At 41.3% G+C, this 23,275-nt stretch overlaps 1 long non-coding RNA gene across 5 annotated transcripts in view; it reads right to left on the bottom strand.

Moving 5' to 3' along the window:
• Positions 1 to 22,779, bottom strand: part of LOC122226288 — a 60,789-nt gene extending 38,010 nt beyond the window's left edge. For all 5 annotated transcript variants that reach the window (XR_006205559.1, XR_006205558.1, XR_006205557.1 and 2 more), the window contains exons 1-4: positions 22,523 to 22,779; positions 17,448 to 17,538; positions 16,698 to 16,776; positions 15,263 to 15,396 (exon numbers count right to left, since the gene is read on the bottom strand). This is a non-coding gene — a long non-coding RNA (uncharacterized LOC122226288). The remainder of the gene's footprint in view (positions 1 to 15,262; positions 15,397 to 16,697; positions 16,777 to 17,447; positions 17,539 to 22,522) is intronic.
• Between the last annotated feature and the right edge of the window lie 496 nt (positions 22,780 to 23,275).

Consider the following 23,275-nt stretch of genomic DNA (forward strand, 5'->3'; position numbering starts at 1 on the left):
TCTACATAGAGTTCGGAGAGAAGAAGAGGAGAAGCTCCCAAAATAGAGTTGGAAAGAAAGGAGGGAGTAGAAGTTAAATGTGTTGCTGAAGCCAAAAGAAAAAGTGTTTCAAAATGGCAGTAATTGACAGTTCTGACAAATGCTGCTGTAAGGTAGGATGGTCTGCAGACTAAAAAGTGTCAATTAAATTTGATAACATGAAAGTGATTGACAACCTTAGTAAGATGAATTTTGGTGGGGAGGTGAGGGTGAAACCAAATTGGAACTGGACAGAGAGCAGATAAGAAGTGAGGAAGTGAAATAATTATGTATGTACAAGTCTTCTCAGACTCTTCACTATGAAAGAGGCCATTGATGAGAAGGTGAAGCTAAGGGAGAGCTCTTTTAAGCAGGGGTTACAAACGCACATTTGAACAGTGATGGGAAAGATTTTGTTTGGGAATGGACACCGGGAAGGTGAGTGAATGACTGGGGTCATCCAATATAGTTTTATTACAGAATGAGTCAGGCAAGGGGACCAACGGCCTTTGCAAGAAAGAGGTTGAAATGACCATGAAATTTAAGCAGATTGGGAAGAAACTAAAGATAGGAGGAAGTGGAGAAGTTGATGGACTAGAAGTCTTAGCCACGTACTGCTGTAGCAGAAGCAGGAAAGAGAAGGAGTAGGGGTTGAAGAGTAGCACGTTTGAGTAAGGGACTTCAAAGCAGTGCAGTCTATGGCCATGGCGAGTCTAGAGTGTGACCATGGAAATGAGTGACTTCCGAGTGGAAGAGAAGGTCATTATCGATGTGGAGATCAAGGAACTGAGGGACAGGGTGCTCACTATACAGGTTGCGCACATGGGTGACGAATTTGCCAAAGGCAAAGGCAGGAGCTGGGCTGGGGAAGAATGCCAGTGCCAAACATGCTTGTCTCTATAAAAAGGTCTGATTCCCTCATCAGGATGCACTGATGCACTGGGCATGAGAGGGGAGAATTTCAGCGGGGGCATGAAAGAAAAGCTTAAACACATGAATACAGGCTGTAAGATGGGAGTTCCTCCTCAAATCCAAAAAGTATGACCATCCATGAGTCAGGGGGCAGGGTAGGAATCTGGCTTTTGTGGAAGCTCTTAATTAGTTCGAAAACCATTCTTGTGGCATTTATGTCTTAACGAAAGAATACTAGAGAAAATCTATGTTTCTTCAATTTCCAGTAGAAGATGTTCATGTAGCCAAAGTACCAGTCCTATGAGATACAGCCACCATTATTTTATATTTATTACTGTACTTAATCTTTTAAGAAAACAGGATTAGCTTTCAGATTAAACACCATGTAAATGTTGCACTGTACTCTAATTAAAATGAATAAGCTAATTAAACCAGAAAAAAAGTCCAAATAAACCCTTGGGAGTGTAGCATTAAAGAATATACCCTTTGTTAATGCTTTGTGATGTGAATAAAGATTATAGCACATTAGAGATAAATATTAGTTGCATTTTGTTATATTTAAGGTCCCTGGATCATATATCATACTATTAATGGCTGGATTATATTAATTATGTCTGCAGACCAAAGCAATATTTGACAATACATGATATATAGTATATTATAACATGACTCAATTCTGAATAACACTGTTCACATAGATTTCAACTCTCATTTTCAAGTTAGATTTCTGGGAATTCTTGTGTTTAGTTAATGCCAATAGAAATGAGTCTTTAAAGGAAAAAATAACAACTTTGTAGCAGTAAAGGCAGAAATGCATTCATTTCATCCTGCTTGTTACACTAGGATCCTAAGTACATGTAACGGTTCCACTGGCACTATTACTACCAAGCAAGGGAAAGTGCCTGGGAGCCCTCAATGAGTGTTCAGTCCACAGCTCATTGCCACTGAAGTCAGGCCATGGTCTGCTGTGTAAACGTGCACTGAGGGGCTCCTTAATGCACAGATTATGGGTACAATAGGCCATTGTTGCTCTTCTCTGCATATACACATTCTTGGGGGAATTTAAATATGTATACTATTGCTCAAACTCAGTATAATTTCTGAAATTGTTCTTATCAGCTAAGTCACATAGCTTTAATGAGGACTTTCTCAATTTGCAGATGAGGGATTTCTCCACTAAACTATTGATATTCCAGTCCACTGAGACTGTCTAAACCCATTTCACAGTTTGTCCTTAATGTGGATTAAGACACTTAGTATCCTGAGAAATTTAACAGAAGTCCATGGGGGAGGGGAAGAAAAAAAAAAAGGAAGTTAGAGAGGGAGAGAGCCAAAGCATAAGAGACTCTTAAAAACTGAGAACAAACTGAGAGTTGATGGGGGGTGGGAGGGAGAGGAGGGTGGGTGATGGGTATTGAGGAGGGCACCTTTTGGGATGAGCACTGGGTGTTGTATGGAAACCAATTTGACAATAAATTGCATATTAAAAAAAAAAGACACTTAGTATCCCCTCACTTAATGTGGATTCTTGACAATTCCTGCAACAGTGTCTTGGTTTTTTGTTTTGTTTTGTCCTGTTTTTTGAGAGAGAGAAAGGGCACCAGTATGCAAGGAGCAGAAAGAGAGAGAAGTGGGGCTCACTCGAAACAGGGTTCGTGTTTAATCTGATGTGGGGTTCATGCTTACCTGAAGCGGGGCTCATGCCCACCTGAAGCGAGGCTCCAGGTCACCCAATGTGGGACTCGAACTCATGAACTGTGAGGTCATGACCTGAGCCGAAGTCAGATGCTTAATGACTGAGCCACCCAGGTGCGCTGCAACAGTGTCTTTGAATTCAATTTAATCTGAGATCATAGATGGAAAGATGAGTGGAAGGGTAATAGATAGAGAGAGAGAGAGATAGACAGATAGATAGATTCATACATACATGCATACATACATACATAATTCATATGATGGATGGATGCATAAATAGTTAATAGATGGATAGATAAATGTGATAGATAATAGATAATTGATTGATATATATGGATAGACAGATAACAGATGATTGATGGTTAGATAGATAGATAGATAATGGATAGACAGAAATAGATGAGACAGAAATAGACAGGTTGGGGTAGAGGCGGCAGTGGATATCAACCACTATCTGGTGGTCTCAGAGTCCTCTTCTCTCTGTAGAACCATTCGTTATTTATAGATAGCTAGCAGTGTCCTGCAGAGTCCCCCTCCAAGGAGCCAGCTGTGTAAATCAGACAGAAGCACATGAGGAACTTAAAGGAAATCTACTCAAATGCCTCCTAGTCACCACCCAGTTGCCTCAATAACACATAACCCACATCCTTACCATTGTCTGCCTTTACAACACCCACTCTTCAGATTAGTATCCTAATAGTCTATGTGCAGAATATTTGTCCCACACAATAGATCATTCACAGTGGAACACATTTTTAATCTATTTACCTAATAAGTCTGTGTCATTTCAAACTTACAAATACATGGGAGAGAAACATTTGATAAAGCCCTCCCCCACCCAGTCTCAACAATTTTACTGGACTGCAGGGATGCCTTACAACCTGAATTGTGCTCTGCTTCCTACAACTCACTGAACAAACTTGCAGGCTTTCATCAGCCACACCAAAGAACAAAGCCGAGCTGAGTTTGTTTTTGCTGCTTGCAGATTTGACTACATATTATTTTTATTGTTAGCATTATTATATTGCAGTTTTATAGCCTCTTTTTTCTGAGGAGTAGAAAGAATTTCATCTTCTCCCTTCAAGATCACTTTTCATTTCCCAGAGTATGGAAGAGAAATTGAAGATAAGGAGAAGAAAAATCAGCCACAATAAAAAGAAACAAAAAGGAAAATGGAGAGAATGTAATATTTGGAACAAGTCCTTTCTACCAAGTATCGATGGATTCCCACACTCTGAGAAATGCATTTAAAGCCAACTCTTATTTGGGCACTAATAATTATTTATGTTAATTTAGTTCTTTTATTCAAAGCAGTTTTATATTATAACTGTAATTGGAATAGCTAACATATATTGATGCTTGCTATGTGCTAGGCATTGCTCTAAGTGTTTCACATGTAGTGACTCAATCTTCACAACAACCCTATGAGGTAGATATTATGTAATTATCCTCATTTTATAGATGAGAAAACCAAGGCACTGAGAGGTTGAGTAACTTTCCCTCCATCACTTGCCACTAAGAAATGGTGGAGCTGGGATTTCTCTTTCTCGTTACCACTATACCTTAAGGTAGATAGCAGTATCCCCTCCTTACAGGCGAGGCTCAGAGGCCAGGCGATGAGCCCAAGGCTGCAAATAATAGAAGATCTGGGGTAGAAGAACCACAATTGGGACCGGGTCTCTTCACCCAAAATCTGGTGATTTTACTCCAAGAAAGTGCATTATCTTAGAGAACAACATAAGTTGCTGTGCTCTTGTCTAAGCCTTTAAAAAAATGTGCAGGGCATGCATAATTGGTGAGAACCGAGAGCTGTAGCACAGTGCCAGACACAAGGAAGAAACAGAACCGTCAGTTTCCCAGAACGTCCTATTTACCGTCATCTTGTTTTACAGAACAGAAGCCAGAAACGGCTTCTGTTTCTCTGAGATGGACTCCAAGGCACCAGCCTCACATGAACAGCTATGACAGAACCTCCCCGCTGTCTCTCCAGCTCTGCCAGAGAAGGCTGAATTCAGGGAGAACTGTAGGGATGGTGGAGCCAGAGGGAAGCCGGATGAGACTATTGAGTAAATGATCTCACCACCCCAGCCTGGACCACCTGCTTTCACCAAGAAATCCCCATTCTTGTCAAAGTCAGGCCACACTGGCATAGAAAAGCACCCCCAGCACCCCTAAAGCTCCGGTGAGCTATGAGACCATAAACAAATCATTTCATCTGAATTTCAGGAACATTATTAGTAAAAATAACACAAAATAAAAATAAAAGCTTATTGTCAGATAAATTCACCTAATTTCTCATTATCTTACATTTGTGATTCTAAAAAATGACACCCTGCATTATAAGTGGAAAATCTGAGGTAAAGGCTAAAATATTTACTTAGGGCCACACAAATCCCAGGACCAAGTTTGCTAAATTTCCAGATATTTTCTAGATACAACCATGCAAGTTTGTATTAATTATCTTCTTGCTACTTATCAGATATTTTTTAAAAAGGAATTTGCATAATGATATTTATTCCAAGTTAGCTATAAATTGTTTTTCTAACAAATGTTGTGCACTGAAATATTATACTTTCCTGGATTTTTTTTGACCATGTTAATGGTTCTACAGGTAAGGTTAATGAGATAATTAGTATTATATTGTAAATCCACCCTGCATAAAGATTGCTTCCTTTTACTGTTCTAATTCCAAAACAATTAATGTCCTAATCTTCTTATAAAGTAGTTCAAATTTGAAATGATTTGAACTAATGCAATTATTGTAATCAATGTAAGTATTGAGATGCCATAATAATAAAATATTTTAAAAGTGCCAGTAATTATACAAAATTCTGTGTGTGTGTGTGTGTGTGTGTGTGTGTGTGTGAAAAGACAGACAGAGATAGAGACAGAGAGAGGACGAGAATAAATATGTCAGGGTTTCCATAAAGAGAGTCGCTTTGTAGTACATGAGACATTTACAAAATCCATGCCGATTTATGAGTCAGCCATTTTTGTTTCTGCTGTGTTCAACATCTTGCATTTGGTCATGTTGGATTGCCTACCATTAATACACTGACTTTATCTGGTTCCATTACTACTGGGTCCTTCCTAAAGAAAGGTTTTATCAGTGTTAAGGAAAGGGAATTAGGGGTGCCTGGGTGGCTCAGTCAGTTGAGCATCTGGTTCTTGGTTTTCACTCAGGTCATGATCTCACAGTTCATGAGTTCAAGCCCAGTGTCAGGCTCTGCACTGATGGTGCAAGGCCTGCTTGGGATTCTCTCTTCCTCTCTCTCTGCCCCACCCCACTTGTGCTCTCTCTTTCAAAATAAATAAGCTTAAAAATTTTTGTTTAAAGAAAGAAAAGGAATCAATTCCACAGGTTAAAAATTCTGCATCTATGGCACACAAAGCTTTTCATAAATAAGACTTTTTATTCTGTTAAATACATATTTTTTTCTAATATTCTATTATTAGAGGCACCTTACAGGAGCTTAAATAGGAGAAAGAAATAGTTTGCTGAATGATAGCAAAATGAAATGAACATTTGTCCACATATACATGCAGTTGCTTTCTATTCGGCTATCCTGAAATAGAAATTTACACAAAATGTTGATTCAAACAATAAGCCACTATTATTGATGATACTCACACCTAATATTCTTTTTTTAAGTTTATTTACTTATTTTGAAAGAGAGAGCCAGTGCATGTGTGCGTGCACACACACAAACACACACAAACACACACACACACACACACACACACACACAATAATCAGGGAGAGGCAGAGAAAGTAAGAAAGAGAATCTCAAGCAGGCTCCATGCTATCAGCACAGAGTCCAACTCAGGGCTCTGTCTAACTGTGAGATCATGACCTGAGCCAAAATCAAGAGTTGGACGCTTAACTGACTGAACCAATGAGGCACCCCTAACACCTAATATTTTTATTCATTACCCACAAAATACCTTGAAGCTGAGAGGTTTGATCATATCTGTGCTCCACACTAGTGATCACCGAACTACGGCCCCCCAACAATTCTGACATGATGCTCATTTTTCCAAATAATGTTTTATTGGAACACGGTCATGTCCATTCAGTTACATATTACCTGTAGCTGTAGCTGTTTTCATGCTACAGTGGCAGAAATGAGTAGTTGTAACATTGATAGAGTGACCCACAAAACTGAATACTTACAGAACAAAAGATATGTTGACCCCTTTTCTACACAACAAATATGTTCAATGTTTCTTCTACCAATAATATTCAAGTAATAAATAAGCTAAATGTGTTTTGCTATATCTGCTTTCCTCTGCACCCATTCATTCAACATTTATTTAGTTCCTACTATAAGCCACACACAGTGACCTCTTTGTATGAGATCTCTAATGTACATACACTAAAACTCGGTGAGAGTTCTCTTAGCCACAATATTTAAAGAAGAAATGCTCTCATTCCAAAGTGAATTTTCAATGCTTTATAGCCATTAATATTTGCTTCCTGATCATCCCTTGCCTGACTTTAAAGTTTGGAACTAAATAACTAGATGAAGATTGTATCTCTTCTGGGTTTAGTAGCACATGCCTCACAGAAGAGGCATGTGCCTGTGTCTGACCAGCTCATCCCAGCCTCCACTTGACCTTCTCCCACCCAACCCTGAGAAACCTTTCACTGAGCACAAGTTGAAAAGTACTGCTCTAGGGGCACCTGGGTGGCTCAGCTGGTTAAGCATCTGACTTTTGATTCTGGCTCAGGTCATGATCTTGTGGGTTGTCGGATGGAGCTCCGTGTCGCTCTGCGCTGACAGTGCGGAGCCTTCTTGGGATTCTCTCTTTCCGTCTCTCTCTCTGCCCCTGCCCTGCTCACACTCTCTCTCTAAAAATAAACAAACAAACTTTAAAAAAAAGCACTGCTCTAGTCCATTCCTTTATGTCTATAAATCAAATAAACTACAGACCGATAGGGATCTATGCCTATTTTTAAAGGTCTTTAAACCAAAAAAATTCCATAGTCTTCTAAAAGTAGCTCATTTCAACGTCCACCAATTTCTCCAATGAGAAAGCCCTTTCCCTTGTCTTGTTCTGTTTAAATTCACTCACTTCTACCTATCTTCAGGGAGCTGACAAGTACTTTGTAGTATTCTCAACTCTGAATAACATGCTTCTGTGATTAGCAAGTGTAGGGAGGTCAAATCTTTTGGTTTCTTTGAGCTAATAAAAGAAACACTTCCGTAATGAACAAATGTGCTATGAGAATTCTTCTCATACTGGGGAATTCTGCTCATTCTCACAAATTAATTCCCACATTAAAGTTCCTCAGAAAAGTCCTTTGAATGTCCTTTTAAAGATACTGAAGGTGTAGTGGTCTAACGAGAAGCTGTTCCATACAGATGACCATACAGGTGACAGTTGGTTTCTTGTTGCCCACTTGTTGTTCACTACTCAGTTTGCCGGTCCCTTGGAAATACAAACACTCCTAGAGACCCAAGAAATCAAGGGAACAGAGCCTGGCTCTTTGAAGCTGCTAGACTTAGTTGAGCCACTGTGTCCCAGATGAATTCACAAACCCCAGCCACTTACTACACAGCATGAAGACAGGTGAAAGAAAATAAGTACATCAATGTAAACTCATCATTGTTTCCGGGAAAGAAACACAACTTACGCTTTGCTTATCTTTATACATAAAACAGGGCCTTCCATTTAAATTTCAGCAATAGGGGCACCTGGGTAGCTCAGTCAGTTAATCGTCTGACCTCGGCTCAGGTCATGGTCTCACGGTTCGTGAGTTTGAGCCCCGCGTTGGGCTCTGTGCTGGAAGCTCAGAGCCTGAAGCCTGCTTTGGATTCTGTGTCTCCTTCTCTCTCTGCCTTTCTCTCTCTCTCTCTCTCAAAAATAAATAAACACTAAAATTTTTTTTTAATTTCACCAATAATTACAATGAGAGACTCCACTGTGTCACCATGTTTACAGAGTCAAATTGCTAATTAGAGAAACAGTAAAATAATTTATGATACAATTAGACCCAGATACTATTCCTTCTGCTATAGTCACCAAAAAACTAACCTGGGGTAAGCACTGGCCTAGACATGAAATGATTTTGAGTGAATGACCGTGGCTATTTACAATGCACCGGAATTACGGAAATGTTCTGAATTTGATCTGAAGTCCTTGGAAAATAGAATACTCTTAAAATAGCACAATTCAGAAAAGTAAGCCCAGGAGCAACAGAATTGGAACCTACTCAGTAAATACTGTTGGGCTCTGAGAGAGTGGCACCAAGCCACTGGGCCTCACAGCAAGTTTCCTACTCCAAATGGCAAGCCCTTTTAAAGCTATACATCTACTTCAATCCATTCATCCATCAGCAATAAAACTGTTTTGATGGGATTGATTTAATACTTGAGAGAGTCCTGAATTTGATAAATGCATGACAGCTGCTTATTTTGGCCTCTTTTGCAAAGCTGTAGCTAGCATTGTTTGGCCTCTTTTGCATAGCTGTAGCTAGCTCTAGATAGAAAGTCCATTTCTTCCCTTTGTTTCATTTACCAGAATATATTCAGGGTAACTGTTACAAAGAGCAGAAAAGAAATGGTTCCTAGAGTCTTTTTAGCACAGAGGTTGGGTACCATGCTAGAAACAGGCAGAGTCGCTGGACCTGGTGCTTAGAGCATAGTCTCTTTATAGAATAAGGAATAACATACCAATGTCACCATCCACAGACAGACCCTCCCTTCGTTCTCTTCAACCCCCTTCAAGTCATGAGAAGTCTCTTACCTTGTTTCTTCCAGCTACCATGGCTATCATTTTTGGATGACCCTCCCAGGCTACAGGAATGTTTTTGAGTTTCCTCAAGATGGCAAAGGCCTCTCACCCATCCCTAACTGACTGTTCATTCCCAACCACTTACTTGACATTTCCTCCAATCACAAACACCCAGGATGTTGTGTTTCTTTGCAGCAAGTCCAGAACTATCCCTTGGTGGCTTTATATCATCAATTAGAGATTAAACATATTCTTTAGATTAAGTGGCACAAAGTAAACACAGGCATTGCTGAATACCCTCCACTCAAGTTAGGGAGGTGGAGGGTTCCTTGCTGACCACAGATGCAGTGTGGTGAGCTAATGCTCCTTAGCTGAGAAGGTACAGTATAGTTTGCCCTGATAGCTTTCATTGACTAAAAGCACATAATCATACAATCATACTTGGATAAGGAGAAAATATACATTAACAGTATACTCTAAAAGACTACTATATGTACACATTTATACTTTTATATTCATTATACATTTTTATTTCATTCTATAAACTTCAGGAAAATATTTTCAGAAACACATACTATTATACCAAATCAAGGTGATGTAAAATATGATATGCGTATTCTCCCTGGAAAATGCTTCAGATTTTTGAGAAAGACAGTTTAACTCTTCAACTCTGCCTCTTAAATCTTCATTCCAAATTCAAGGGCAGTTTCAGAGGTCACTTTTTGCAGCAGCAAAGCTCTTACTCTGCCTGTGTTATTTCAGTGGGAAGCCTCTGGAAGACAGCTCTCCTTCACAGCTCAGGGGAGAAGGGTTCATGCCATTGGTGACACAGGTTCACTAAGACAAGGGAGGGCAGGGGGCAGGAGAAATAGTTGGATGGAAGAAGACAGACTGGGGGCTAGACTAGGCTGGGGGAGGGGGGGGAGGCATGCAACGGAGGAGCGGGTGCAGTGGTCTCAGCCCTTATGATGAGGGCACTGAGATGGGTGTGAGGCTGTCTGATCTGATCTGCAGGGCAGGGAACCTCTAGAGAAGCAGATGGCAATAGAGTGTTAGGGGTCTGAGGGCTTCAGCGGCAGCTGTAGGAGATCTGTCTGTACAGTTCTGCACAAGCAGCCAACACCCTGGGGGAGGGACTGCACACAGGTCAGGCAAGCAGTCTTTGGTTTACAGAAGAGCAACTAGGTAGCTAGCCCCTGGACTGACAGGGACGGTGGAGGCAGATAACCCTGTGGCTAGGGGAACCACACCTAGGGCTCCCAGGGCTCAGGTGATGGATAGTCGTGGTCCTGGAAGAAAAGAGATGCACGCAAGAAAGGGAAATGGAGAGTTTCATGAAGAGACTATTTTCAACGGAGGGGACGGGGTTAAAGAAACCTGACCGGGGACCCACTGTGCTGCCAAGTGAGGCTGAGGGAGGAGTTAACACTGGGCCTGCTGGGTCAAGGGCAAGGAGCCTGTGGGAATTGTCTCTCAGGGGGTTTTGACATAGAGAGCTGTCGGGGTGGCTATAAGAGAGGGCCACCAAACAGAAGGTGCGCCCCCTGAAGGAGGAGCAGAGCCACTGCCAACGCAGGCCGGGCAGGGAGTGAGCCCAGGTGCACACAGACACATCCTTGTCTTCTGTTCCGTGGCCAGATGCAGCAGAGGGGATGGGAGGGGATACACTAGACAGCCCTCAGAGCACAGCTCAGGATGCACACGCGTGGCGAATGAATTTGCTGGGACAAACTGAGAACATACAAGCACACCCTGGGAGAGAAGGACACAGAAGCCCAGAAGTCACACTTTGCACCCCTCAATGTGAGTCCGTGGAGATACACCTGCTTCCGGTGGGAGGGAGTTTCTTAATAATCTAGATTATATTCTTTCCCCTCCCCCACCCTCCAGTTGGACCAGGTACTGGAGCTAGTCTGAACTCACAAGTGGGAATCATCACCGCATTTATAGTGAAGCAGAGGAGACGGAGGCAGGGAAAGTAGGAGAGGGGTGACCAGCCAATACAGCTCTCAGTACCCGACAAATCTCAAAAGTATGTCCATTCTAATACTTGTACTTGATTCTTTTAGCGGGTCAGGTCAGCATTTTCACGTTTTAAGCACCATTCAGAAAGCTGAGGAAATTTAGACTGCCTAATAAGCTACACCAACTCCCCCACTTGCAGCATATTGGCCACATGAATCACAAAGAAATTTGGTTAGAAGAAAATCTACTACCATTAGAAGAAATTTCTGTTCAAAGGAGCCTGGGGAAGTCTCCTTCACCAGCACAGAGCACACCTCGGCACCTCCCTCCCCCTGGGCTGGAGCCGTTCTCACTGGGGGGCGGTCAGGTGCCACTGACTCCAGCAGGTGTCATTACTCTAGACTGTTTCCTCCTGCTGCCCTTCCCTAGTCACCACTGATGCTGGAGAAGAGAACATGTAAACAGCTAGTGCTGGCCACGGCCAAGGCTACTGCCACTTCCCTGGTCTCTTTCTTTTAAAGCTCCCCCAGCCAATGGGTTCCCTTCCAGCTCCCCCAGTTGCAAAAGTTGCTTGCCTGCTTGCCTAATTAGGCTTATTTAGCTTCTAGGCTGTAGAAGTTCAGACCACAGTAAGGGATTCAAGGCTGCCACTCCCCCAGCACAATCAGCAGGGTCCCACCATGGAGCCCCCAGCACCTCAGCTCTCTCCTGCCTTCCTTCTCTACCAGGTACACCTAGAGAGCTGCAAAGAGCCTCTGTCTTCTCTCTTGTTTGATATCGCAGTCCTGGTGCTAAATATCCATCTCTGCTTTTCCCTTCACTACCTTTACCCACTAGGGTTCTTCAGTAAACATAAGTGTCATGAATGCTTTGCAAAGGTGACATGATGTCAAAAGATATTAAATTGGTGGCAACAATCACATCTGTGCTCATAGTCTCACTTCGTCTCATGCTACACAGCTTGATAGGCTCATAAGAGAATCTGGGACCCTCCAAAAGCAGTTTCTGGAATAGCAACACAAATTGTTACCATTATAATAAAAAGTCAGTATTTATTGAGACTAACTAGGTCCCATACATTAAACTGTGTGGTTTATACATTTATCTTTAACCTCCACAGCAGCCCAAAGTACTATGTATTGTTATCTTCATTTGAGAAATTAGGTTAGAGTGTTTAGATAAATATCCCCCAAGATTAACAGCTAGTAAATTGTAAAGACAGGATTTGAATTCGGGTGTCCTGGACAGGGTAATCTTAGTTCCTGAAATGCCTCCTGACCCATTATGAGCCTCTGCTGTAAGGGAGGACCAATGCGTCTTACTATGCAGAGGAACAGGAATATATTCATTTAAAACAATAATAATGTCCTGAAACTAATGTAACATTTGTGTCAACTCTACCTCAGTAAACAGATAAAGAACAATTCCAAATAATGGAATTCATAGCATCATGAATGTGAAAATAAAATGTCTCAGTAAACAAGGCATGTGGGTCTGAGTTTTCACCTCATTCATATCTGTGTATTCTCAGACGCATTTCTCAGATGCATTATTCTCTTGGAATACTACATAATTTACATATTTGCCTTTCACAGCACTTCTGGAACTATTTAAAGTTCAGAAAAATTATTCATCTCACAGCCTCATTGGTACATTAATTATTATAAAAATTATTAATTTAGTATTTGTATTTAAGTTGGAAAAGTCCTTTCCCTAAAGCGCCATTTCCAGTTTCTGATCTTTTTTTAAAAGTTTATTTATTTATTTTGAGGTGGGGGAAGGGGCAGAGAGACAAGGAGAGAAAGAATCTCAAGCAGGCTCAGCACTGTCAGCGTAGAGCCCAACATGGGGCTCGAATTCATGAACCTGGACCATGAGATCATGATCTGAGCAGAAATCAAGAGTTGGATGCTTAACTAACTGAGCCACCCAGATGCCCCTCCAGTTTCTGATCTTAAGCGTGTCCAACAGAGCTCATGGCTGCTGTCCACATGGGCCCTCCAAGATGTCATGACACGTCTTCCTAGCTTTCTAACACCCCACTGTGATGCACACTCTTTGCCTTCTCAGATCCATAGACATCAGCAGCAGCCCTTGACCAACTCAACTGTACTATGACCTCTTTTTTGAAGATGTTTTTCTAAATGACTACAACTCCATCCCTTTAATGCTCAACAGAACATCTTTCCTGCCTTTCCTCTCCAGTCAATGCAGAGAGTACCCCTGACATTTATACTCTATTACTATTCACTGCTTACTCTGATGTTACGTACCATTTGCTTATTTTTCTGTACCCATTAGCATTTTATTAGTTTGTCCCTAATTATGATAATTTAATGGACTAAACATGGAAAGAAAAGCAACACCACAGGAGTATAGAAGATGTAAAGAAGGTGGCGAGGGGTGTCGAGCAGAGGGAGGTACTTGGGGAGTTATAATAACAGGTGTTGACTCAGGCCACCCAGTGCCCTAGAGGCTGACTCCAAAATTGGTTTACATACTGCATAGCAACACAGCCCATGCCCACACCCTCCCTCATTTAAAGGCTCAGCCTTCCAGAGACTCCAGCCCAAGGTTCTGTATTACAGAGCTATGCTTGAAAAAGGTAGCCTGGCCTGGCAGGTCGTGATGAAAGCAAGGCAGAGCAGCCAGTGTCGATGTCCTTTACATTGATGACTTTGACCAGAGGAGTCAACAGGAACATCAGCAGAGACCAGCAATTCCCTCGGGAAGCCAGGCAATGCCCAGTCTCTCTTCCCCCAGCCAAGACAGTCTGAGTCCAGAGCTTACAAACTAAGTGCCACACAGGCAGAGCAGGTGATGTAAATGAGTGAGGTGATCTGGAGTGTGACAATCAGGAGTACACCTGCAAACTGTAGCGTTCCTTCCCAGCAGAAAGAGCCAGCCACTTCTCAGTTTACCCCACTTATTACCACATAGGATTGTGGTCTGTGTTGCCAGCTCCTCTGATTTTCCCAGAGAACTCAGAAACCCAGATTTTCATGTGAAGTCTGCCAGTTTTGAAATGTTATTGGCAATCTTTACCTATTTTTAAACTACATGTGCCCTTGACACGCAGGTGTGACCTAAAGACTGACAGTTTGCAACCCCTGCGTGGTGCCCAAAAATCAAGGTCAGCTTCTTCTTTCTTTACATGCTCTTACTGCTTTTTCTCTGCCTTCTCCTCCTCTGTGCTGGCTCACATCATCCTAATCCTTCCATCCAAACCCTTGCTCCCTTCGCTAATGCTGTCCTTTTAGCAAAATTCCACTTCATGATTATATAAAAAGACCCAACCCCCCGGATCAAACATAGCAATTTATGGAAAATCAAAATGAGTAAAAATTTTTAAACCTGGCATTAAAAACCACCTAGTAGACTCCTCTGTCTCCTGAAGCCACTTTAGATGTATTAATATTTCAAAGGTTCATACTTGAATTTATTTTTTATTCCTATTTGATATTGCCTCATACATATGTGGTCTTTTTCTCTTTAAATTCTTGAGGTGAAAGGGTCGCTTCAGCTTCTCCTGTTCAACCACTTCCCAGAGGCCCCCTAGTTCCTCTCCACAAACGTAAACATGCTAACATTCCAGTCCTCTCTCTTTGGAGTCAGCTGACAGCGGTTCCAGAAGGCCCTTTGGACTTTCTGGGGGTTCTAACCTGTCTGAGGAACCATGACTGTGACTGGAAGCTCTCTGAGGGAATTCTGCAGATATTTACCTAGCACCTCAGCAATGCAACTCTATGCCAACACTGAGAGGTGTTTTCATCCCACATTTCCTGGATTCGTCCTGAGTTCTGGCCATTTCACAGAAAGAAGATGTCAAAAACAGGGCCAATCTTGCATCAAGAGAGAGTAGGTGATCACCTATATGCTGAAGATTTAGTAAAAAAAAAAAAAAAAATACAATTAAAATGAAAAACTTCCCTACCTGTTCACGATGGCTAAAACCTCAGGCCAAGTTTTTCATTCCACCATGGAAGTGCGGGAGACTGTTCCCCAGGGAAAAGCATCAGCAAACATCAGTCCATCCTGAGGGGTAGATACCAGGTGTCAGGAATTTTCCTGAAAAAGCAAGAGGCAAGTGAGGAAAGATAGGGGCCATGAAGTCAGTGGGAGTCCCCACAAGGAAGGGACGATGAACCTGAGAAGAGAGACTGGGCGGCCACTGCACAATTTTGCCTGGATTTCTTTCCTACTGTCCTCCCACTTCACTCCTCCAGCAACTCTGGAGCATATTCTGGACCTTTGCCTGCCCGTTGGGGACAATTTGGGGAAATACTTTAATACTTCCTCCAGTCCCTAAGGCAAGATCAAAACCCTAACCCACCTTTCAGCCCCACGACCCCCACACCACCCCAGCATTCAGGCCGCGGACACAGACAACGCAGTAGACAGATGAAATCTGCTGGAGTGTTCTGCTGCTAATTCCTGAGGCAAGCCCTTTCTTGTGGAGAAATTTCACTTTCCTGGTCCAACAGAGATACAACCCAGAGGGCAAACTCCCAAGGTGGGTATAATTCTTTGGGTGAAATGTTTAGAAGAGTCCTGCCAACACAAAGCAGCAATTTCCATGCAAATTCATGCCTATGGGGGAAAATGCAATTGGCCCAACAACCACACTGATGGGACCTCCCCTTCCCACTCCAGTGGGGTGTAGAGGCACGGCTTGAAGGAAGAGATCTATCTGTTCAGCTTTTCTCCCTCTGAGCGTGCCAAACATAAACGACTCCTGTGTTTCGAAGGGGTGTTACTCCCCACTGCTGCTCAATGACAAGGACTGCGTGGAAATGGGAAGTCAAGTTCCCCCTCCTTCTCAGCGGGATCACAAGAACAAAGGCAGTGTTTTGTTGTTTTTTTTAAGAAAGAAAGAAAGAGTCAGGGCATTCATGTTTTGTGAAACCAAAAAGGCTGGTTTACCATGTGGAGTTTACAGAGAAAAATCATCACCATCAACATCATCATCATCATCATCATCATCATTCACTAACTTTGGTTAATTGGAGGGGACGACAGTGCTTGAACCCACCCATATCGATTCTGATAGGCACGCTGGGGCAGTGGCAGATGTAGTGGTGGAAAGAGTTCAGGATCAGTAGATTGTTCTGGTCTCCACCATTAATATCAAGACGAACTGGGGGCAAATTGCAATAAGTGTGATGGAGCTGAACTAGTTCAGGGGTGTTTAAGTTGAGGTACAGGTACACTTGCCCTGGTGCATGAAGACTTTCCAAGGGAAGCGATAACTTTGGGGAATCAACTGCTAAATCTTCAGTCCTCTTTTCTGAAATTAATTTGTCTAAGATCATGCCACAAGGACTTTTTTCCTCCAGTAGTTCTCTTTCTACTTTGCAAGGAAAGCATACCCTTCGCCCACCACGGTCCTACTCAGGTGCGTTGTCCTGGGGTGTCAGAACATCCATGGCTTCCTTCTGAGGGACAGTCCTTTGAGAGAAAGGCAAGAAAGATTCAGAAACATATTGAAAGCAGGAGAAAAACTCATTGTGAGCCTCTTTTGTTCCTTCTTCCTTCCCCTCACTTCCTTCTTTTCTTCCTCCACTCTTTTTTTTTTTTTTTTAACTTTATATGTTCTATAGTTTATTTGGCATGTAATGAGTGTGAGATGCTCTTCCTTCACTTCTTAAGAGTCAGAATTCAGGAGCAAGATTTCAAAGAGTTGCATGCTAACACCCTTCTCTGAATTAAAAAATGAAGTGAGATTTTTTTTCTGACATAAAGCAAGTCCAATTTGGCAGAACAGTTTGACAATAAGGACTAGCTTTGCCAATTAATTTATGTGATGGACACTCTCCATAAAGTTAATGAGCTAAATCTGCAGCTCCAAAGTTTTGATGAAAATATATTTTAATCACAGATATGATATTCAGGACATTATCTAATATGTACTTTCCAACTACTTAAATTTATGATAAAAAATTTTAGATGTCAACTCAAAAAGAACCTTGCAGAATTCTTTCATGGAGTATATGAGCAAAAAACAAGACTGATGCCAGTAGTCAAGCTGGTTCTTTCCAGGTCAGAGTGCTCGTGAATTTTCTTGGTATCTTCTCTTTCCCCCTCTCTCTGCACCCAGTTCCATACCTCACTCTCCCTACCTTACTTTACTGCCTTCTCAGTCATAGCATTTGAGAGTCCTTGGTCACTAGTGTTCAGTATCCTTTTCAGCCCCCACAAATTAAAACACACCTGAAAAAAACAGAAAAGAAGAGGGAGAAACTGGGAGCCGGGCATAAAGTCCCCAAAATATTTCCTAAATAATTCGACCATCTTACAGATGAGGGGACCAGGAAGAACAGACTGGATATCTCAACTGTTTCATAAAAATATAATGAACTCATTCTGTTCCCCATCTCCCCGTTGGACTAATTTAATATTTCCTTCCTACTCAAAAGAGATAGATATGATATTCAAGGCCAAACAAAGTAGCAACTTTTCTTTTTAGTCTCTTTTTTTTTAATTTTAGTACAGTTGACATTTAATATTAGTTTTAGGCATACAACATAGTGGTTCAACATTTACAGACATTACAAAATGATAGCCATAGTCTAGTCACCATTTGTGGCCATACAAAATTCTTACAATATCATTCACTATATTTCTTATGTTGTACTTGTCATCCCCATGACTTATTTATTTTATAACTGGAAGTTTGTACCTCTTAATCCCCTTCACCTATTTTCCCATTCCCTCATCCCCTCCCCCTCTGGAAACCACCCATTTATTCTCTGTATTTATGAGTCTGTTTCTGGTTTTTGTTATTTGTTTGTTTGCTTTGTTTTTTAGATTCCACATATAAGTGAAATCATGCAGTATTTGTCTTCGTCTGACTTATTTCACTTAACATAGCACCCTCTAGGTCCGTTCACGTTATCCTAAATTGCAAGATTTTCTTATTTTTAATGGCTATGTAATATTCCATCATGTAAATACACCACATCTTTATCCAGTCATTCATCAATGGACATCTAGGTTGCTTTCATATCTTGACTATCATGAATAATGCTGCAATGAACACAGGGGTGCATATGTCTTTTCAAATAGTGCTTTCAGTTTCTTTGAGGAAACCCCCAGAAGTGGAATTACTGGATCACATGGTACTACTATTTTTAGGTTTTTGAGGAAGTTCCTCACTGTTTTCCAGAATGCAACCTTTCTTTTTAACTTTGTTTGTAATGCATTCCAGTGACACATTTCTCTTTTTTTTTTTTTTTTTTGTCCACAGTGACCACTGTTGGATGTAAAGATAAGAAAAAAGTACTTAGATGTATAGATAAAGATAGATACATGTAGAAGCAGAGGTAGAGATATCTCCAATTCCCTTTGCTTTGTTTATGGAAGGCTGGAATGATGAGAATGTCTATTGTTATCAACAAACCTCAGAAAAGGAGATAAACTCCTGATGGCTCTGATTAGCTACACTAGCCAGTTGGCTTTTGCTCTAGACAAAATTTAAAAAATTTTCATCCCATGCCCCTTTGGTCATCTGGTGAATCCTTCTTCCCCCCCCCCCCCCCCAGTGTGGCTGTATACTTTTTTGTTCATTGTGGTAACACTTAACATGAGATATACCTTTTAACAAAATTGTTTACATGTACAATACACTTAAAAAGAACATTTGTATTGCATTATACACTTAAAAAGAACATGTAACATAAGGTCTACCCTCTTAGTGAATTTTGATGTATGATGTATGTACAGGACTGTTAGCTATAGGCATTATGCTGTGCAGTAGATCTCAAGGACTTCTTCATCTTGCATAACCAAAACTTTGTGCCTTTTGACCACCATCTCCCATTTCCGTCTCCTCCACTGCCAGCCTCTGTTACCCAACATTCTACCCTCTGCTTCTGTAACCCTATTTCATATTCCTCATGTGAGATCATATAGTATTTGTCTGTTTCTGGCTTATTTCACTTAGCATAATGCCCTCCCAATCCACCCATCCATTCAATTCAAATGGCAGGATTTTCTTCTTTTTTAAGGCTGAATAATATTCTGTTGCATAAATATACCACATTTTCTTTATCCATTCATCCACCAATAGACATTTTGGTTATTTCCATATCTTGGCTATTGTGTATAGTACTGCAATTAACATGGGAGTGCAAATATCTCTTTAGGATCCCCATTTCAATTCTTTGGGAGGTGATTACATAGACCTCTTCTCAGAATACATAAAACAAATGAGTAACATTGCAAAAGCAGATAAATATCTTAAAAGACTGTTATCAAAATATTTTTAAATGCAATTTTGTGACATAGTAATATATGTGCTTTTTAATTAATGTATTAAATAGCAGGATCAGCATATTATCCTGGAATAATATCTATCATAATTTTAAAGTAGTCATGGGGTGCATGGATGGATCAGTCAGCCAAGCATCAGGCTCTTGATTTCGGCTCAGGTCATGATCTTGCAGTTCATGGGATTGAGCCCTGTGTCGAGCTCTGCACTGATAGAGTGGAGCCTGCTTGGGATTCTTTCTCCCCCTCTCTCTCTGCCCCTCCCCTGCTCACTCTCTCTCTCTCTCTCTTTCTAAAAATAAACACTTAAAAATATATAAAGTAGTAATTAGTGTAAATGATATTTTGAAATACCTGCAACAACTGTAATATGTTATAAAATATATATAATTTGGTGATGATTCACAGATATTGCCAATATTGCTGGCGTTTGTTGGCTATATATATAATAAAAGAAAATGTTACATTTCAATTAGAGCTTAGTGTAAATAAAGACTTCTGGTTTTTTTTCCCCATCCAAATTCATGGATACCCTGCTCTAAATAAACTGTGATTCAGGAAATATTTTGAAGGCCTTCCTACCTTCCTTTTACTCCCTCTTTACTATTCTGGTTGACTCTTCCCTCCCAGAGCACCTACCCTAGGGTAGTTTCGATTAGCTGATGTAGTGGCTCATGAACAACAACCACCATTCATTGACTGGCTACCATTTTGCATACATTACTTGTATGCCTTATAACAACCGTCCAAGATATTTTATGAATGAAACAACTGAAGCTCACAGAGGTTAAATAACTTTCCCAAGGCAGCAAAGCAGAAGATTTGGTATTTAAACTCAGGTCTATATGGCTTAAGGCTTCTTCTCATTTCCACTACTTACACTGCCTCCTTTGGACTTAGAAATTTTGCATCTTAATAGGGAGTATAAAAACCAAATACCTTCGGGGCGCCTGGGTGGCGCAGTCGGTTAAGCGTCCGACTTCAGCCAGGTCACGATCTCGCGGTCTGTGAGTTCGAGCCCCGCGTCAGGCTCTGGGCTGATGGCTCGGAGCCTGGAGCCTGTTTCCGATTCTGTGTCTCCCTCTCTCTCTGCCCCTCCCCCGTTCATGCTCTGTCTCTCTCTGTCCCAAAAATAAATAAAAAACGTTGAAAAAAAAATTAAAAAAATAAAATAAATACCTTCAAGATGCACAAGTTACAGAATGTGTGGGCAGACAGAATGCTTTAATACCTTTGAAAGAAAAAGAGAGATTATGAAAAAGATATTTTTAACCTGGCTGACATTGTCAGCAGAGTTCTAGATGCATTCTGGGTGTTTTGTTTTAATTACTCCAGACATAGTAAAGAAACTATGATCTCTACCTTATAAAGGAAGAACTGCGTGCCAAAAATGATTAAGAAAATGACATGGGGGGCACCTGGGTGGCTCAGTCAGTTAAGTGCCGGACTTTGGCTCAGGTCATGATCTCACAGTTTGTGGGTTTAAGCCCCACATTGGGCTCTGTGCTGAAAACTCAGAGCCTGGAGCCTGCTTTGGTTTCTGTGTCTCCCTCTCTCTCTGCCCCTCTCCCACTTTCTCTCTCTCTCTCTCTCTCTCTCAAAAATAAATAAACATTAAAAAATTAAAAAAAAAAAAAAAAAGAAAATGACATGGAGGGCTTTCCACATCTGTGCATCTTCACCGTGGCTTTCTGTTGTTACAAGTAGATTTCCCAAATCCTAAAAGGAAGAAAGTGTTGGGCAGAGGAAGGAGGGCGTCTGAAACATTTCACAGACTAAGTTCGCAAACAACTTGAAGGCAGCGTCCTCGCATCAGACTATAAGCCTCCCACGGGAAGGGATCGCATCTTTGGCATGTCTATACTCCTGAGCAGCCAGAGCAGGGTCTGGAACAGAAGAGGCTCACAGTGATTGTTTAACTGAACTAGGGCAGTACCAGCCTGGGAACTTCCTGTGTAACCCTTCAGGGCATGCAGGCATTTCCCTGTCAGTAAAGGACACTCAGTGCTTCTAGCAGGTTGGTTTCCAGGCCATAAACATCTGGACAATGCTGTCTTATTAACCATTGAGATGATGCACCTCTTGATGTCTTCCTTTTATCCTTCTCTCCTACCATGCTTCTTTCTACTTTAAGGCAGAACTGGTAAGTATTATACCTACTACAACCTCTGGATGACAGATCTCATCCGACTTTTTACTAATATTTGTCAAGCTCAAACATATGGTATTCTATTGAGTGCATTAGAAAATTAAGATGGATGGGAATGGTTTATCTCTAATGTTTTTTATACCACAAACATTACAAAAAAAAAATCTGCACTAGTGTCCAACTAAATTTTCTCCAGTCTGCCTTATCTAGCATTAAGTCTAAGAAGCCTTACAACAAATATTCATTAAGCACTTATTCTGAGCTTTGTACTATTCTAGGTACAAGGAGTAGGGAATACAGTGTAATAAGGCTGAGCAGCAGTATCAGTGAAGATCTACAAATGAACAAAGAAGTAATACATTTTTGTAGCGCTTCCTATTTTTTAAATTACTTTCACACATACTAGCTCATGTTTTTCTCAAGGCCACATTTCGTTCCCTAGGTGGTAAGTACAGCAGGTATTATTAGCAAGTATTAACAAGGCCGTAGAACTTGCCCAAGTTCTGGCAGTGTGTCAGTAGGAGACCTAAAACTAGAATCCAAACCACAAAGATCTAGCCCGGTACTTGAGACACAATCTTCACAATCCATTCCTTCTCCAGGCAGATTGCTTTCCCATATAACCAGTGTCATTCCATAAAACTGCATATATGCTGAGATCTCATAATCCCACTCACAATGGAGACCTCTATCGTTCGACATCTGCCCCAAAGTTCCACATGCAATTATTCTGCCAGGTCAATGAATAGAAATGGTTAACAAACTATGAATTCATACTTAGGGATTCCACTTATCTGTTGTTGGTGATTTTGTCTATCAGGAATTTGGGCTGGGCTCAGCTGGGTGATTCACCTATTCCACATGATGTTGATGGTGATCATGCTGCTGCATTCAGCTGACAGATGGCCTCAATCACATGTCTGGCACCTTATAGGGGAAGGCAAGTGGCTGTAACACTGGGACTATCAGCCAGAGCACCTGAACATGACCCTGCCAGTATGGCAGCTTCAGGGTAATAGGACTTCTTGCCTAGAGTCTCAGGGCTCAAGAGTGAGAGGTAGAAGTTCCATGTCTTTTGTGACCTAGCCTCAGAAGTGACATAGCATCACTTCCATAATATTCTTTTGGCCAAAGCAGTCACAAGCCTGTCCCAATTCAACAGAAGAGGCATAGACCCCTATGTCTTCATAAGAAGGGCATCAAAGGACTCATGGCCATGTTTTAAAATACATACGGGTTTCTTATAATTCCTTTTCTTGGCCAAGAGTTATTTCCATTTCCACCCCACCCATTTCTTCTTCTCAGTCACCCAAGTTTTCTAGCCTTCCTCTACCTGTTCTGCACACTCTGAATGTTCCTGTCCCTTGTAGTGTTGCATTGGATGGTCACCTCCTGAATTGTACACTCATTACACAAGATTCTCAGTCACTGGCTATGGCTACATGAGGTATACACAAGGGACTGAGTCCCCATTACGTTTCCTTTTTCTTTTTTTCCTTTTAAAATTTTTTTTTTATTGTCTAATTTACA

Source organism: Panthera leo, chromosome C1 (genome assembly GCF_018350215.1).
Source record: "Panthera leo isolate Ple1 chromosome C1, P.leo_Ple1_pat1.1, whole genome shotgun sequence".
NCBI classification, from domain to species: Eukaryota; Metazoa; Chordata; class Mammalia; order Carnivora; family Felidae; genus Panthera; species Panthera leo.